The sequence below is a fragment of the Palaemon carinicauda genome, chromosome 1, assembly GCF_036898095.1.
Source record: "Palaemon carinicauda isolate YSFRI2023 chromosome 1, ASM3689809v2, whole genome shotgun sequence".
NCBI lineage: Eukaryota > Metazoa > Arthropoda > Malacostraca > Decapoda > Palaemonidae > Palaemon > Palaemon carinicauda.
Window position 1 is genome coordinate 12695837 of NC_090725.1, and position 20000 is coordinate 12715836.

The 20000-nt window shown below is 33.8% G+C and overlaps 1 protein-coding gene across 1 annotated transcript in view; it reads right to left on the reverse strand.

The window, feature by feature from the left end:
• Positions 1-20000, reverse strand: part of LOC137647033 (spondin-2-like) — a 53885-nt gene that overhangs the window by 33097 nt on the left and 788 nt on the right.

A 20000-nucleotide genomic window follows, 5' to 3' on the forward strand; every position in this document is an offset into this window, starting at 1 on the left:
AAAAAGTTCAATGAGATTAACATTGATGTAGAAAATATAAATAAATAACAGCCAAAAAGTTCAATAACATTAACATTGATGTAGAAAATATGTATTGCCAGAATAATTACAGCATTTGCGTAAACATTCCCGTTGAATTAACTTTTATTATCATTAACTTTATTTTGGCTCGCGTATTATTCTCTCTCTCTCTCTCTCTCTCTCTCTCTCTCTCTCTCTCTCTCTCTCTCTCTCTCTCTCTCTCTCTCTCTTAAAGACAATAAACCTTCTACAAATCCTATGTCTTAAGTTACAGAGCAGTCAAAATGTGGAAGATGAAGAGGGGGAGGAGAAGAAGAGGATATTCTTCTAACCACAAAATCCTTCATCACCAAAACGACCTAAAGGAAAGTCAAAGAAGCTTCTGCGCACATTAGGATCACCAGCAGGATCATTAGCCTTTTTTTTTTTTTTTTTTTTTTTTTTTGGCCATCGTTGTTTTCCTTATGGCCCTGTAGTTTTTGGAATCCCCCACCCCCCAGTAGTATATCGAGGGAGGGAGCAATACGTGTCCTGAGACTTGAAATTGACACAATAAACCACCATTTCAGGGATAAAGTTACGACATTGACCTATAGTACGGCTATGACAGTTATTTTGAAAAATCCTCAAAAGACCTTTTGATCGGTCACTGGTTGTTGAAAGAATCTGCTTTTAGACTTAGTTCTTTACCATAAACCAGTCAGTTCAGTCAGTCAGTCAGTTCAGTCAGTTTCATGTAGGTCTGTCTAATGAGATGAATCGTGTGGAAGGAAAAACACTGTATGAACTACTATACAAAATCGTGCTGGTCCAATCAACAGAAAACAACGATGCTTCACTCAAATGTAAATCAAATTAAGTCAGGTTACGTAGGTTTTGAGTATATATGTAAAAGAGGACTGTTTAATTTAACACCCCCCAATGAAAACTGTTCGAGAGACAGACCAAGTTCATGTTGTTTATCACAACAGTAAGAATTCTTCAATAATATTATGAAATTATAGACGAAAGTAAACACGTTTCCTTGCGAGGCAACAAGCACATTCTGCCAGACGTGTTAGCCTAAAAGACAGAGAGCAGAAACGACGTAATCGGGGAGAAAAATATTTATATTTGTTGAGAGAACTCGATATGACGAGCGACAACGTCACGGCACCAGGCAGGCGTTAACCACTCTCCCAGAACGCAGGCAAAATAAACATTTAAAATACGCCATTAACTCTGTAGACAAAGAGAATGCAAAAAAAGATAGGTGACCCACGGAGGCTTTTTTTAATATAGCTGATTATTTTCTTCTTTTTTATTTCAAATAAATAAATAAATAAATAATAATAATAATAATAATAATAATAATAATAATAATAATAATAATAATCTTTATTTCAGCAAAAGCCATATACAGAGTTACAATAAGGGTACAGTGATCTTACACTTTTGACATCGGTAAAAAAAAAAGATGAGATATGCCATAATATCAGTGATACATTATAAACATCAATTAGCAGGTTAACCACAGAGTTCTAAGGTCTGGGTAACAAAATCACAATAGAATTAACGCTTAACATTGATGATAACATACATATCAGCAAAAAAAAAGAAGAAAAAAAAAAAGAAGTTAATTTTATTGTTCGTTGCGGAGTCCATAGGTTTCTAGACGGCTTATTTCAAATCAACCGTCCACCCAGTAATATTTTTTTTAGAATATGATAGAGTAAAATTTACCTTTGCCTTGCCTTTGCCTTTGCCTTTGCCTTGCTTTGCCTTTGCCTTGCTTTGCCTTTGCCTTGCCTTGGCTTTTGCCTTTGTTAAACGTAAGGCAAGTAAATTTTCGGAAACAAGTCATAAAGAACAAAGCAAGCTCTTGCAGATTACAATGCTCTGATGTGACAAGAGGTAACCTAACCTACTGTAAATGATAAAAGAAAATAAATTTTAAAACATGATTTACTATACCTCTCAAAAAACACCTTCAACTACTTAAAAATAGAAAAAAAAGAAAGGTCATTGTATTGTCCATTTCCAAATTTATACAAAAAGAAAATTCAGTTGATTCTGCTTTAAATAGTATAAATAGATTCCTTAGAGAGAGAGGAGAGAGAGAGAGAGAGAGAGAGAGAGAGAGAGAGAGAGAGAGAGAGAGAGAGAGAGAGGAGAATTTTATGATACGCATCGCATAAAGGTCCGATTATTCGATGAGCTCATACCTGTTTATACAGTTAAGTCTGTTACTTTGTTTAGCGAACCAGGAAACGAGTAATAGGTACTAAACAACTAATGAGGGATGATGTACTTGATGGAATAATGTGTTGGATGCAAAAATATTATAAATTAGGGAGTTTCTGAAGGACAGATTTCTATAAGAGAGAAACTCGAATGGTATAAATAATAAAGATATAATCTCTAAATATTGGAGATATTAATATTTCAAATACATTGTAATGTTGAATCTTTAAACACTGCTAAAAAACTTGAAATCTTACATGTATTATCATTAGTGTTAAGGAAGCTTCCACGGAATAGTAGGTTGTCCAGGGCATCAGCCACCCGTTGAGATACTACCACTAGAGACTTATGGGGATCCTTTGACTAGCCAGACAGTACCACATTGGATCCTTCTCTCTGGTTACGGTTCATTTTTCCTTTGCCTACACACACCGAATAGTCTGGCCTATTCTTTACATATTCTCCTCTGTCCTCATACACCTGACAACACTAAGCCTACAAAACAATTCTTCTTCACCCAAGGGGTCACTGCACTGTAATTGTTCAGTGGCCTCATAGTAAGGGTAGAAGAGACTAACTATGGTAAGCAGCTCTTCTAGGAGAAGGACACTCCAAATTCAAACCATTGTTCTCTAGTCTTGGGTAGCGCCATAGCCTCTGTACCATGGTCCTTCACTGACTTGGGTTAGAGTTCTCTTGCTTGAGGGTGCACTCGGGCACACTATTCTAGCTTATTTCTCTTCCTCTTGCTTTGTTAATGTTTTTATAGTTTTTATTGGAGATAATTATTTGAATGTCATTGTTCTTAAAATATTTTATTTTCCCTTGTTTCCTTTCCTCACTGGGCTATTTTTCCTGTTGAAGCCCCTGGGCTTGTATCGTTCTGCTTTTGTTGCTGGGGTTGTGGCTTAGCAATTAGTAATAATAATAGTAATACTGCTCTTAAAGTATTTCATTTTTATTGTTAATTACTTTTCTTGCAGTATCCTTGTTTCCTTTCCTCACTAGGCTATTTTCCTTGTTGCAGCCCTTGGGCTTACAGCATTCTGCTTTTCCAGCTGGGGTTGTAGCTTAGCAAGTAATAATAATAATAATAATAATAATAATAATAATAATAGGATGTCTACAGGGTCTGCTGCAATAATACTTCCTTATAATACAAACAAAGGATAAATATCGCTACAGACAGCACGGGATAATCATGCAATATGTATCAAGCTACGAAAACTTTGTTGCCCACATATTTCTTATTCAGGTTTCACTTTTCATCCATATAAGTAAGTTAGGATGATTAATATACAGTACCCCACACCAGAAAAAAATATGTTTCTAAAATATGATTTTAAGCGCCAAACTCTCTAGTTGCCAATAAACCTTTAAGAAGGAAAAACATCTGGGAACAAATTAACCCTTAGCATTTAACAATTACAACCTCACATCTATCATATTTTCATTCTTATACAATGTGACTGTAATGGAATCCTTTGCCAGTCCACACCCAACTCCCTTAAAGGCTAAGCGCATGTCAAAGTTTAGCCAGTCTAACTTGAAAGGTTTACGGAAGAGCACCAGCAAGACATACTATTGGAGGCGGCCATTGTGTTTGTTTGAACACTGAAACAAGGTCTCGCATCAGACATTCATTTTTTTTTCTTTGTCCTTCCGTGCGAAGGACAATGCCGTAGAGAGACACGTGTTACGTCATTGTCCTGTTGTTTGGGTTTCGGGCTGGATGACAAAAAGTTGATACGACCCACAGGGATATTTGGTTGTATGCACAACCGTCAAGGTGACGAAATTTCTAGGGAACAAACACAGCGTAGAGTGGCGGAAAAGACTGCAGTTTTATGATCAACAAAACTTTATATATTTTGGTTGTGTAACCTATTTTCCCATCCAGTTCTGTGCCAAGAGGTCTATGCTCTATTTGCAGGAAATATTCTTCAACAAACCATTTGTAGAAACAACAACCCAAAAGTCCTAACAAGGCGGATTCTTCTCCCACTCAAATGGAGGGAGGAGTCGGCCACAAAACGTCCATCACCAGCGCATTCCCCATCAGAATGACAGACTTATGGAGCGCGGAAGTGTTACTTGAGCGCCGAGAAAAACTGTTTGGAGAAATGACTATTTATGGCGCCATAACGGAATGAATAAAATGACTTCATCAGCGCGAGTGGCATTTTAAAAGCCACCCGTTCTCAGATAAGGAGAGAGAGAGAGAGAGAGAGAGAGAGAGAGAGAGAGAGAGAGAGAGAGAGAGATGAAACCTTCTTAACCAACGCTTCTTAAATGCCGATAGTATTTACTTTGGCAATTTTCTATTCATATATACAAATGAGGTATCTGACATCAAAGGAGAGTTACAACAATAAAACAGCAAAAGAAGAAAAGGACTCCATTTGAACTAATGATGACCAAACCATATCCAGTACCACGATTATTCTTTGCTGAAGAGGTGGGTGTGTCGTGTAAGCCTTAAGGTACTGATGGAGGGATCCTTTCATAGAAAGCCAAGGCAGAGAGAGAGAGAGAGAGAGAGAGAGAGAGAGAGAGAGAGAGAGAGAGAGAGAGAGAGAGAGAGCGCATCTGAGCACGGGGCTATTTCAGTTCGTCGTGTTCTCTTTGTACAACCCACATATGTATAAAGGAACAGAGTACATGGCCATGAACTTTATTTTGTGTGTGACTGTTCTGTATATGTAAGGACATTCGCATACTCAAGTTCGTTTGTAATCGATCAATTTTATGGGTGATGTTAAAACTTATTAAGTATTTTATATAAAAGAAACTAACTGCAATTACAATATACTGAAGAAAGAATATTAAATAAAGCAAAGTAATCGCAGATGATGACGATATGGGAACCTACAGCAAAACTTGAAAACAAAATCGTAAGCACTTCAAGAAGCATAAACACTTTCAGGCATTGGTTAATCGTAAAACAAAGTAAAGATAATAGATTTTTAATGGACAAGAAAGCTACGATATTGTCAGCATAATCTTAAACGTTGTTGCGTACATACTCATACGGTTCAATAGGATTAGGATTGTACTAATCCTATAAATCCAAGCTTGACCTCAAAGGAGTCGAATTCCTTCTCAAATCCTTTAAAACCAAACTATAATCTCCTTGATAAGAAAAATAGTTCCCCGAAAGAAAAAAATCATTAAGCATAATATGAAAGTTTTCAGTTACCACTGTTACCATGATAACTTCTCTTTGTATCCTATAACTAGGATATGAAGCTTTATCATCTTTCAATCTTGTAGGACAATGTATTCACATACCTCAAAAACAGTTATTATGTCAATGACCTGGAAACACACACACACACACACACACACACACACATATATATATATATATATATATATATATATATATATATATATATATATATATATATATAAAGATGTAGGCTATATATCTCAGAAAAAGATCGATATTTTATTTCAGACAAGGATAACAACAACACCAATAGTAGCAGTAATAATAATAATAATAATAATAATAATAATAATAATAATAATAATAATTATTATTAATGTTTTAATATCGAATACAATTAGCACTATTATTCTGTTTCCATCATTATAGCTCGAATTGTTGTTTCGTTACGTATTGCTCATTATCAATATATATATATATATATATATATATATATATATATATATATATATGAAGAGAGAGAGAGAGAGAGAGAGAGAGAGAGAGAGAGAGAGAGAGAGAGAGAGAGAGAGAGAGAGAGAGAATGTTACAAGGAGTTACAAGGATTTTGGATGTCTCGAAGACTTTTTAGTCCATCCATGGAGACTCCATTTGCTCTTTGGTAGAGCGATTTAGTTTAAGCATTCAGCGAGTTCTTATGATCTTGTCTAACTTAATCTTGAACTCGTTGACTGTGTTACCGTTTACTACATCCGCTGGAAGTCTATTCCAAGTATTTTCTATTTTGTATATAAAGAAATTACCACATTTAGTGGTGTTGTATCATTTCAATTCCAGTTTGTATCCGTTACCTCTAGACTGATTTGGGCTAAGAGTGAATAGATTGTAGTAATTACGTTTGTAATTCCTTTAAGATTTTTGAATGCCTCTATTAAATGTCCCCTTAGTCGTCAAGTTGTAGAAGAAATAAATACAAACGTTCCATCCTCCGTCTACGGTCTATATCCAAATTGCCTCAGTGTTGGAACTAGTTTGGTGACCCTAACTTGTACTGCTTCCAGTCTATGTAGGCCTATACCCTTTTGAATACTTGGAGCCCCAAATTGGGCTCCGTATTCTAGATGGGGTCTTATTAGTGATGTGTACAGCTGTAGTACAGTGTCTTTGTTTCTGTAGTTGAATTGTCTCTTTATGTAGCCTATTAGAGAGAGAGAGAGAGAGAGAGAGAGAGAGAGAGAGAGAGAGAGAGAGAGAGCAATGGGACGAAACTTGTGTTATGACAGCTGGCCAATTGAAATGGCAGAGTCTGGCCGAGGTGTTGGAGGGAGGCATCAGCAGAGACAGTCTTCAAAAAACCCGCACCATCTCCACCTCGCTGACGGCCGGTCACTCCTTTAGCCCTCTGAGCCATTTCCAAAAAGAAGCCGGTGCTTAAGTTTTTTTGTTCACTCAGAAGTACCCGCCGAAGCAGAAAATTTCAGAGGTAGCAAGGAGGTTTAATACCTCCTTGGGAGGTAGAAGGATTACCTCGTCAAGGTCCTCCTCTTTTTTTTTTTTTTTTTTTTTTTTTTTTTTTTTTTTTTTTTTGAAACAACAATAACAAATGCATCCTATCCCAGTCCACTGCATGACAAAGCCCTCAGACATGTCAATTCATATTTGGGGTTTGGCCAGTTTTCATCACCATGCTGGCCAGTGCGGATTGGTGATGGGGGGAGATTTTTCGACTGATCGCTCACAGCAAACCAACCTAGTGTGGGTGGGCCTGACTAATTCAGCTTTCCTGATCAGGGCGATACATTAACCTTTTCAGCACGTTCATGTATCCCCTTATCATGTGATAATATATAGTTTAGCCGATAAATTGCTGCTCAGGTCTTTATATTTTCTCTCTTCTCTCTTAAACCAGTCTGTGACCCACTGCAGTTGACTAACCTGTCAAAAGATGTACAATCGATTTTTAAAAGCGTTTCCAGATCGCTGTTATCGCTCAGGAATAGACCTATGTGTATATCTGTGTGTATGTGTGTGTGTGTGTGTGTGAGAGAGAGAGAGAGAGAGAGAGATCTTAGTCATAATCGCATATAGCAACTGTTCATTTTTCCAATATAAGGTGGCAAATTATATCGATTTGTGAATGTTCCAATGTTTTTAAGCAGAGGAACAAAATCCATCAATCTGATTAATGAACTTCATGTAGGATTGCCTTATATGCGTGACACACTATCAATATGAAGAGTTTCCATTGTGTATCGTCGACAGAAATATGTCTTGTATATCATTATTATTATCATTACTTGCTAAGCTACAACCCTAATTGGAAAAGCAAGATGCTATAAGCCCAGGGGCTTATAGCAGAGGCCCTGGGTCTCTTGGAATGAACATTAAACAATGGTATTAATTCAAAGGTTGAAAGGCCGCTTATGAATAGCTGAGGCAAGGGTCAGTGACAATGACATAGCAAGCAGGACAATGCCCAAGAAAAAGACCTTATATACAAACTGTATGATCAGCGCCCAAGCCCCCTATCCATCCAAGCTAGGACCCGGAATGGGCAGGCAATGGCTACTGATGACTCAGCAAGTAGACCTATAGGCTCCCCCAAATTCCATATCTTTAGATCACAAGGATGTGGAGAATACAGATACTACATCAAAACAAGACTTTGCAATAAACTAGCGAGCTTGGGCGGTCTCGAACCCGAGTCTAGCAGAGTGCTAGGCAGGGACGTTTCCAATAGGCCACTGTTCAAATCGATTGGACAACTTGGCCCCAACGCCAAATCCCACACAAATAAGCCCACATATATCCCGCTAAGCATGTTTAGGCTATACATCAGTCTATATTTTCAGACGCAGGTAATATATATTTTTTTTTTCCATTTCATTTATTGTAACTCTTGATTTTTTAGATTTAAAGGGTTTTATATTCTAATCTATTTACTATATCGTTAATCAATCGTTTTCCTTTTTTGTCAGATTACCAAATCCTAATAGCTAGATGGGTGGAGGGTTATCAAAACAGAAAAATTTGAAAGGAGTAATATATATATATATATATATATATATATATATATATAAGTGTGTTTATTTATATATATAGATATATATATGTATATATATACATACTGTATATATGTATATATACATACATATATATATATATATATATATATATATATATATATACTGTATATATGTGTATGTATATATATATATAAATATGTATATATAATGCATATATAATGTATATATACAGTATGTGTATATATATATATGTATGTATGTATATATATATGTGTGTGTATATACTGTATATATGTGTATGTATTTATAAATATATATATTCATATATATATATGTATATATATAAATATACATATATATGTATATATATAATGTATGTATATATATAAATATACATATATATATATATGTATATATATATATATATATATGTATGTGAGTGTGTTTATACTGATGTATAAATATGTATATATCATTCATACATACATACATACATTTATTCATATAGAAACATGCGCACCAGTATGCGTGTAGTGTACCACTTTAGTAATCTTACACAAACCCTGAAGGCCACACGAAACACAAGTGCATTGCCCGAACAGTTTGTGCGACATAAAAAAAAAAAAAAAAAAAAAAAAAAAAAAAAAAAAAAAAAAAAAACCTTAAGTGACATTCCCACAGTTTAAATTCTGTGGGATCCACTAACCTATTTCGGCTGCTTGCGACCTTGACGTACGGCGTCCAATTCCCCCTAATCCGCTTAAACATCATTAATTTGTTATTTATAACAGCTGCAGCAGGTCGCATTACGCTAAAAGTCCAGAGGATTATATGTCCTATTTTTTTTCCCTCCTTCGCGGTGATGACCTTCAAGCTAGCAGATGGTTATCGCAGCTAGATTAATATTAATCCTTTTTCATGGCTTTCTTTTTCTTATATAATAAATGTTGTTATTGTTGTTATTCATTCTGTTTATGACTGACTGGTTACGGGCGAGGAAAACACTATTAAAATGTTAATTCTGTTTAGGACTGACTGGTTACGGGCGAGGAAAAGACTATTTAAAATGTTAATTCTGTTTAGGACTGATTGGTTACGGGCGAGGAAAAGACTATTAAAATGTTAATTCTGTTTAGGACTGACTGGTTACGGGCGAGGAAAAGACTATTAAAATGTCATCGTTTGTTGAAGGCTTATGCTGTCTGGCGTGTTTAAATGAAGTACCAAAACACGGGCACAAACTACACATACCCACATCGCTAAAGGGAATAAAAGGCTTATGATTAAAGGCGTTCATTTGTAGCATCTGTGTGTTTTTTTTTCTTCTATTGGAGAGGGTGGTGCAAGAAGGATAGTTTCCTAGTTTCGAGAATCTAGACAATGATGGCGGAATTTCGAAGGTTGGTCATAGGCAAAATGTTATTATTATTATTATTATTATTATTATTATTACCTAAGATACAACCCTAGTTGGAAAAGAAGGATGCTATAAGCTCAAGGGCTCCATCAGGGAATCAAATCACGGACTCCGGCAAACCAAACGCAATTCTGCTGAGACACAATAATGTCTTACTAAACTTTGCAAGTTTGTATGTGCATTGTTTTTACTTTAAGTCATCTATTTATCATTATCTATATATTACTCCCTTTCTATCTGCTATGTCCTTTCAAGTCTATAACATATTGATATCTTCAGTTTTGGAAGATGACTTTATTAAATCAATTGCATTTAACGTGGTTCATAGTAAAGCGCACTCACGGGAACATACTGTATAGGGACCCTGGCCTTACCAGAGGGAGTTCTCACGCGAAACGGTACTTTTAGGCACTCCCGCAACATACCACAGTAAGCCATCTAACCTCAGCAGTGAAATTCATAATCAAGTACTCTACCATCACAACCAGGAAGGTAGAGGGCCAGATGCGTAGCGAAATCATCCCAAAAATCTTACTGATACCCGGAAAAAGAACACTTGGGGCTACCTATAAAATGGACATAGATACACAAGCGGAAATCAAAAATCTTACTGATACCTGGGAAGAGAACACTTGGGGCTGTCTATAAAATGGACATAGAGACAAAAGCGGAAATCAAAAATCTTACTGATACCCGGGAAGAGAACACTTGGGGCTGTCTATAAAATGGACATAGAGACAAAAGCGGAAATCAAAAATCTTACTGATACCCGGGAAGAGAACACTTGGGGCTGTCTATAAAATGGACATAGAGACAAAAGCGGAAATCAAAAATCTTACTGATACCCGGGAAGAGAACACTTGGGGCTGTCTATAAAATGGACATAGAGACAAAAGCGGAAATCAAAAATCTTACTGATACCCGGGAAGAGAACACTTGGGGCTGTCTATAAAATGGACATAGAGACAAAAGCGGAAATCAAAAATCTTACTGATACCCGGGAAGAGAACACTTGGGGCTGTCTATAAAATGGACATAGAGACAAAAGCGGAAATCAAAAATCTTACTGATACCCGGGAAGAGAACACTTGGGGCTGTCTATAAAATGGACATAGAGACAAAAGCGGAAATCAAAAATCTTACTGATACCCGGGAAGAGAACACTTGGGGCTGTCTATAAAATGGACATAGAGACAAAAGCGGAAATCAAAAATCTTACTGATACCCGGAAAGAGAACACTTGGGGCTATCTATAAAATGAACAGAGAGACAAAAGCGGAAAAACGGTGCCAACCAGACAATGATTGTTAATGAAAACAATTCAATAGAGAAGATTCGCCTGTCCTTCGAAAATAGTTTCAGGAACCATTTTCTTTCCTTTCCCTTAAGACCAAAACACTGTTGTTATCGTTATGAGAGTTGAGAGTTAATTACGACTTTCTAGTATGTGGAGAAACTTGATAAAAATTAAATAAATGAAATAAATAAAACACTGTAAGTTAATACGAACTCAACTTATAGTTAAAAAAGGTTATCCGATTAATAATTTTCTATGAAAATAAAACTATAAATTGAAATAAAATGCATGTCTCCATATACAATTGGTCTCTCTCTCTCTCTCTCTCTCTCTCTCTCTCTCTCTCTCTCTCTCTCTCTCTCTCTCTGTCTGTCTCCTTGGCCAAAATAGCCAAACCAAATGAGGAGAGTAAGATCTTGTAGGTATAATCTGACAAGATGAATAGCAATCAATAAGGCTAGAATAGTATCAAGAAAAAAACCGGACAAGTAGTCACTTGTTTATTATTTATTTTATGTTGAGGAAGACTGAATAGAATAATAATAATGATAATAATAATAATAATAATAATAATAATAATAATAATAATAATAATTAAAATAAGTATTATTCACCATAAATTTTATAATAATATCAGTAAGAAGACACTGCATGCCAAGAACTGTTATGATGTAATGTATCATGCTATTGTGAAAATCGTAAAATGAAAATTCCCTTCAAAATGAAATAAAATCATCGCTTAGCTAAAGGAAAGTGAAAGTGAATGGAAAAAAAAAAGAACATATGTGAAGGGAACAATGGACTTCTCTTCTTCTCAAGTCATGACAGATTTCATCCTTAAACGGCAACTCTCGCCAGAGAAACACTTTAGAAGGAACCGTGTCTTAATTTAGAAGATGTCTGTCTTGATAGTGATGACGTGGACGACTCATTTAAAGCTTTAAAGGTCACTCATGAATGGTAGAGGCAAGGGACAGTGATATTGCCCTATCAAGCAGGACAATGCCTTAGAGACTGACCACATATACATATACATATGATCAGCACCCAAACCCCATCTCCACTCAAGCTAGGACCAAGGACGGCCAGGAAATGGCTGCTGATGACTTAGAAGATAGACCTATAGGCTCCCCCAAACAAGGATGGTGAGGTTGCTGCAACCAAAGAAACTAACGAGTATGAGCAGTACTCGAACCCCAGTCTAGCGTTCCCCGAGCAGGTAACGTCACCAAGGACGGCCAGGCAATGGCTGCTGATGACTTAGCAGATAGACCTATAAGCTCCCCCAAACAAGGATGGTGAAGTTGCTGCGACCAAAGAAACTAACGAGTTTGAACGGGACTCGAACCCCAGTCTAGCGTTCCCCAAGCAGGGACGTTACCACATCGGCCACCACAACCAAATTACTGTTCTTCATCCTTTACTAAAGGTTGATTTTTTGTGGTTATGATCAAGTCATGTAATTCTTAAAATTGGTTTTGCATGAGATAAAACCTCTTATAAATTCAGATAATTTGCACTGAAAAAATGAAATATTTTTAAATATTCCAAATTCTAGTAACCAAAGAAAAAGATAATTACTATTCAAAGAGAGAAAATAATCAATGGTATTAACATGAATTAATGATATGATTTGAGAATAAGATTCTAGAATAGCCATCTTAAAGGAAATTTCGAAGGAAGAAGACGCACATTTGCAACAATTTTGAAAGGAAAAAAATATCAAAATCAGAAAATCTGCCGTTGATTAGAGGATAGAGACATTAGAAAATAGCATTAGATTTGAAGAATTTATAAAGTGTAATATTCATGTAAGCATATATCTCTTTGTGCATACTTGCATACTTAACAATTCGAGTCCAAAAGAACACACTGATTTTAGTGATCCCATTCAACAATACTAAATTTTGTGATGAAAGGTGGTATTTTCTCCCGATTTTCTACTTTGTGTAAAAAAAAAAAAAAAAAAAAAAAAAAAAAAAAAAAAAAAAAAAAAAAAAAAAAACACTTCAAACTCAATAGTAATCGAAGGATTCTAAAGACGACTAGACGCAACTTGGTATCTGGACAATTATGAATTCTTGATTATACTTAAATTAAGCAATTAAATTTAGTGCAACGTTACGTGATTCAAGTAATATTCTCTTATTAATAAAACTAATTTTCTAAAAGAAAATAATTATTATCTTTTTCGAAGTATATTAACATTACTTATTTACGTGGAAATGTTTAATAACTCAATAAAAAAAAACTGCAAATTACTTGTTTTAATATCAAAACCTAGTAGAGCTAATGACATTACTTTTGGAATTATGATGTAATGAAATAATCAGCGTTACGACAGCAAAAGCATATGCATAAAACTATGCTTCATCTTTATTTTGGAAGACGCACATTGCTGTCTACTTCAAATCAAACGATCAATAACAATTGAGAATGAGTCGTGCTGCTATTTGTTTCATTCATTTAAACCAGATTGCTTATTATCCAAATTTCTGATGGCTTAAATAAAATCACTTAGCAGTTATGCATGTTATTTTCTTTCCGTCTTACGCACAACCCCCCCCTCTCTCTCTCTCTCTCTCTCTCTCTCAAAGAAACAAACTCAGTACGAGAGAAGAAAACAAGAATCTGTAACCATACCTGTCCTAATATATACTGTATATATATATATATATATATATATATATATATATATATATATATATATATATATATATATCTATGTTTGTATATATACATATATATACATATATACTGTATATATATATATATATATATATATATATATATATATATATATATATATATATATACACACACATATATATATATATAAATTTATATATATATATATATGTATATATATATATATATATATATATATATATATATACACACACATATATATATATATAAATTTATATATATATATATATGTATATATATATATATATATATATATATATATATATATATATATATATATATATATATACCAATACTGTCTAAATGCTCCTTACGTTCTCCCACCCATTTCTAGTCTTCTGTAAATGAAATGGAAGAGATAGCCACACATCTGTTCCACGGAAGAGAGCCCTTGATTTGCGCTCGTGAACAAAAGAAAGGAAAGGCTTGAAAATTAACTTACCGACACAGATCTCAATTTCAGCTCTTAAAGTTGACATGTTTGTCTAAGGTTCCCAAACGAAAATTATAAAACTAGATTTTACAAAAGACAGCTAGAGCTACACTTGAAGTATTTGATAAGAAAGAAATGTAATATAACGGTTTCAGTAATACTATGAACAAATCTTCCATCTCACTATGAATTGAATGGCCCACATGTTTTAGAGCTAAACAAATCAAGTTAACATATACTTAGTAGAATAACCTTACTTTACTAAACAGTTTTTCTTTACTAATATATATTTAGGATTCCCGTTTCTACTACTATAGCAACAACAACTACACTACTATTGCTAAGCCTTGTCCATGAAGGTGAATGAAGAAGGACATGCAAAAATCAATGGTGATTTCCTTGTAGTTAATATACCCAAGGAAGCTACCGAAAGGAACCTTCCATCAGGACGTCATGGCTTGAGCCCAAAAAGACGTATTAGATAATCTGGTGTCCCACGCATAGCACTCAAGGCTGAATATCTAAGCTTGTCGGTACACCGTTGATATTCTAAGAAGAAGAAGTGGAAGAAGAAGAGAGGGATGAAATGCATTATCGTTTTGTTTCAGGACTGAGGTTATCCGCAATTGAAAATTCTCATTATAACTACTCATTTCAATCAATGAAATTCCATTGTTTTTTTTTTTTATTGGAGTTCTGACAATAAATTGATAATAAAATGTCAAGAAACAGATATAAAGATGATTAAAGCATCAAATTTTTTATATAAGATACAATAGATAATTCACTATGTACTATATGCTATATAATGGTGTGCATTGAAACCACTAATTCATGTGTATATACATACAATATATAACCAAACAAACAAAAAAAACACACACACACACACTAGATAGTCAGATATAAAAAGAAGTAAATAGACAATTGGAAGAGTTTGTCCGCAAGGGATAGCGTTGTTTAAGTTAAAACACAAGACTATCAGGTAACATGTACACAACGATTAACTAAGCAAAAGCATTAGTCTCCATTCTGAATGTACTTCTACCAGAATAGAGCTTTTGGTGTTGCTGTCTTTAATTTTAATTTATTTTAATTTTCAATTATTTTCATTAATTCTCGCTATATTCTCCCCATAGTTTGAATCTTTATACAGACATACTGTGAATAGACGAATCTTATGTTAGAATACTTGAAGATATCTACACAAGAAGCACGGCAATCCTAAAACTACATATAGTAAGAAAATTCCAATTGAGAAAGGAGTTAGACAGGGAGACTCCATCTCATTTAGATAATTCACAGCATGCCTAGAAATGTTTTCAAGAATTTAGATTAGGAAAATGTAGGAATTATTATTAATTTGGAATACCTCAACAACTCAAGATTAAGATTTGCAGATGACATAGTTCTGTTTAGTGAATTGCTAAAGATGAAAGAAGATTTGAATAGAGAAAGCAGAAATGTAGGAATGAAGATGAATATGAGTAAAACAAAGATAATGTTCAATTAAAATGCAGAGAGACCAAAATTAAGGATTATAGACGAACCTCTAGAATCAGTAAATGTTACCCCAAGACACGAGACTGAAATTAAAAGAAGGATAAGCATAGAATGGAGAGATTTATTGAACAAAATGATATTATGAAAAGAAAAATTCCACTTTCTCAAAAGAGAAAAGTATTTAATCAGAGGGTCCTACCAGTATTAATTTATGCATCGAAAACTTAGAGCTTTACAAAGACCTTAAAACATGAGCTAGTTACAACCCATAGACCTATGGAAAGAACAATGACGGGAATAACACTAAGAGACAGAAAAAGAGCAACATGGATACGATTGCAAACTAAAGTAGAGGATATTTTAACAACATGTAAGAAAAAGTAATGGACATGGGCAAGACATATGATGGAAATGACAGACAATAGATGGACATTAAGAATAACAGAATAGGTCCCTAGAGATTGTAATAGAAGCAAGGAAAGGAAGAGAAGACGATGGATTGATGAACTAAGAAAGTTTGCGGCTGTGGGCTGGCATAAATATACCATAAACAGTTGCAAGTGGTAAGACATGTCTGAGGTCTGTTCTGCAGCGCACTAGTAACAGTTGATGACGATGATATATATATATATATATATATATATATATATATATATATATATATATATATATATATATATATATAGAATATATATATATATATATATATATATATATATATATATATATACATATATATATATATATATATATATATATATATATATATATATATATATATATATATATATATATATATATATATGTATATATATATATATATATATATATAGGCTATACATATATATATATATATATATATATATGATAAATTTTGCACATTTTTACGTGTTTTTCATATTCAAATAAGCCATATATATATATTTTTGATACATTAATGTCTGGATTCTCTTAACGACCTCGGGATCAGAGCCCCAGGCGAAATCACACAAAGACAAGAGCTTGGCTTCGGCCGGGAATCGAACCCTGGTCGGCAAGCTTGTACAGACAGTGACTAACCCACTTGGCACGTCTTTCTTCGTGGCCAAGTGGGTTAGTCACTGTCTGTACAAGCTTGCCGACCAGGGTTCGATTCCCGGCCGAAGCCAAGCTCTTGTCTTTGTGTGATTTCGCCTGGGGCTCTGATCCCGAGGTCGTTAAGAGAATCCAGACATTAATGTATCAAAAATATATATATATGGCTTATTTGAATATATATATATATATATATATATATATATATATATATATATATATATATATATAGGCTATACACATATATATATATATATATATATATATGTATATATATATATATATATATATATATATATATATATATATATATATATATATTCTAATATATATATATATATATATATATATATATATATATATATATATTAGAATATATATATATATATATATATATATATATATATATATATATATATATATATATATATATATATATGTATATAAATAATCATGATGTGGAGGAGGATTTTTGGACTGCTTCAGCAGCTTGTTTTACATACATAATCATTTATGTTTGCGTTTACAATTATGGCAATTTTTGAGCTGGTAGATATCATCACACTAGAGATGTATAAGAGATGTTTCATTATAATAATAATAATGATAATAATAATAATAATAATAATAATAATAATAATAATAATAATAATAATAATAATGATAATAATAATAATAATAATAATAATGATAATAATAATATTTATTATTCGTCAAAAATCATTATCATAATAATATTAACAGAAAGACAGTGCTAATAATAGTAATAATAATAATAAATAAATCAACAAATAAATAAATGATAATGATAATAGAAAAAGTAAAAAACATCGGATGACTTCATCATCAGATGTCGTTATTAGCAGTTAATATGAATGCTAAAATGAATTTCTCTAAGACCAGAACACAAACAACGTAAATGCAAAAGCTTATAAATTTCGACTTAATCTCTTACACACCCACACACAAACACGCACACACACACAAACAAGTCCTAATCTAATGAACTCTGGCGTTTGTGAAAACAAGAACTGATGAAAAGACCAGTGCCATTCACATTTTTAAAAATTCAAATGAAGGAGCGGATGGAGGGGGGGAGGGGAGAAAGGAGAAAACTGGGTTACTGAACCTTAGAACCTCATTCTGCCGTCTTTCTTTTTTTCAAATCAAAGAACCTCTCGTTCCAAGCTCTGGGATATCTTAACCCTTTCGCCTCCAAAGCATGTACCAGTACGTTCTTGCAAAACACTGTTATTTACATATTTTTGCATGTTTTTGATAACTTTATGATAAACTTCAGGCATTTTCCGAAAGAATGAGACCAACCTGACCTCTCTACGACAAAAATTAAGGCTGTTAGAGCAATTTGAAAAAAAATATATAGCAAAATGTGCTCGAAATTTAACATTATGACGGTGTTAAAAGGGTTAAATCGTATCACACAAAATCGAAGAGATTTTTAGTGTCAGGCTTCAATGTCTTTTCATTTTAATTTTATCGTGATATATTACTCAGGTACCTTTTATATATAAATACATGGGTATTTACTTCGTTGAATTGTTTAACTTTTGTCATGTTTTTATTACAATTTTCTATAATTTTTTCACTGAACTGTAAATCATCTATTTTCTCACAGATGGACTAGTTTGATATTGGAGCTTCAATCATAAAAGGTCATAAATGATCGTCAGAGCATAATCCTAGGTAATCAACAGTCTCTTTAAGGTTTAAAGGCCTCTCGTGACTGGTAGAGGCAAGGGACAGGGACACTGCCCTGATTAGCAGGACAATGCCCTAGACACTAGGACCTAGAGACTATCCATATATACATATGATCAGCGCCTTAGCATCCTCTCCATTTAAGCTAGGACCAGGGAGGGCCAGGCAATGGATGCTAGCGACTCAGCAGGTAGACCTGTAGGATCCCCCAAATTCACCATCCTTAGCTCACAAGGATGGTGAAGTTGTAAACACTACAAGAACTGTCGAGGTTGAGTGGGACTCGAACCCCAGTCCGGACGTTTCCAATGAGGCACCACGACCTCTTTCTCTATACTACTCTTCCAAGTCAATAAGTTTCTACTTGGATTGGGTAACTACTTTATAGATTTTTAGAAAAAACTTTCTTTGCCACCTAACCCATTGCCTAACTGTATATCAATCGTCCCATTCCTCGATGAGCATCCTGGGCCAAGTGCTAAAACCCCAGTTCGTAACACCAATAACCCGTTCGTAGTTAAGAATCTACTCTAACCCCATTTCTCTTCTGACAGACACCCCGTCCCCTTTAAAGATTGTATGTAACTATGTTGCATATTTTATGGATTGCTCTCAGTATTGACTTGAAAATAAGATTAAGAGTCTTTATATCCTAAACGTTTCTCTTTGATCACTAAACACCATGAATATCAGTTCATTCAAGCGACCAAGACAAAAAAATCAAAGATATTATGCAATGAAATATATGAAAATATTTTCTTCTCTATCTCCCACAATTTTCCTTCTCTCTCTCTCTCTCTCTCTCTCTCTCTCTCTCTCTCTCTCTCTCTCTCTCTCTCTCTCTCTCTCTCTCTCCGGTATCAAAAGAATAGAAAATAAGTAAATAAAACGAGAATCCTGTATAAAAAGATAATATTCTACAGTAGCATTGAAGTAATTAATCTTTACTATCCCCACATTTTTGCTCAGATTTCGTAGAGTCAATTTACTTGTATAAAAAACAAGATGACATACACATACTAATGACAAAAGATCGTTGAATAGTTCAAATATGATAAAAAGTAAAAACAATGCTTGTATCTCCGAAGTCATAAATATGAATTAACATGTAAATAATAAGATAGATAGCAAATCAGATTGATCACTCCTGATATCCCCAAAAAAAACAAATCAGGAAGATGATATATCTGTTGAGAGAACTTATGTCAAGATTGATAGATTGGAAAAAAATGATCTAAACATTATATAAACATAAACTAATTGAAATATTCCATACATAACATTGGTGATAAAAACAATTGTGAGAAGACTATTCGAGTTTGCCAATCATCATAAAATAGCTTAGTGGTGTTTCAGATGATTTTATATGGAAATTCAATTAATCCCTAATCAAAATGAACCGTGAA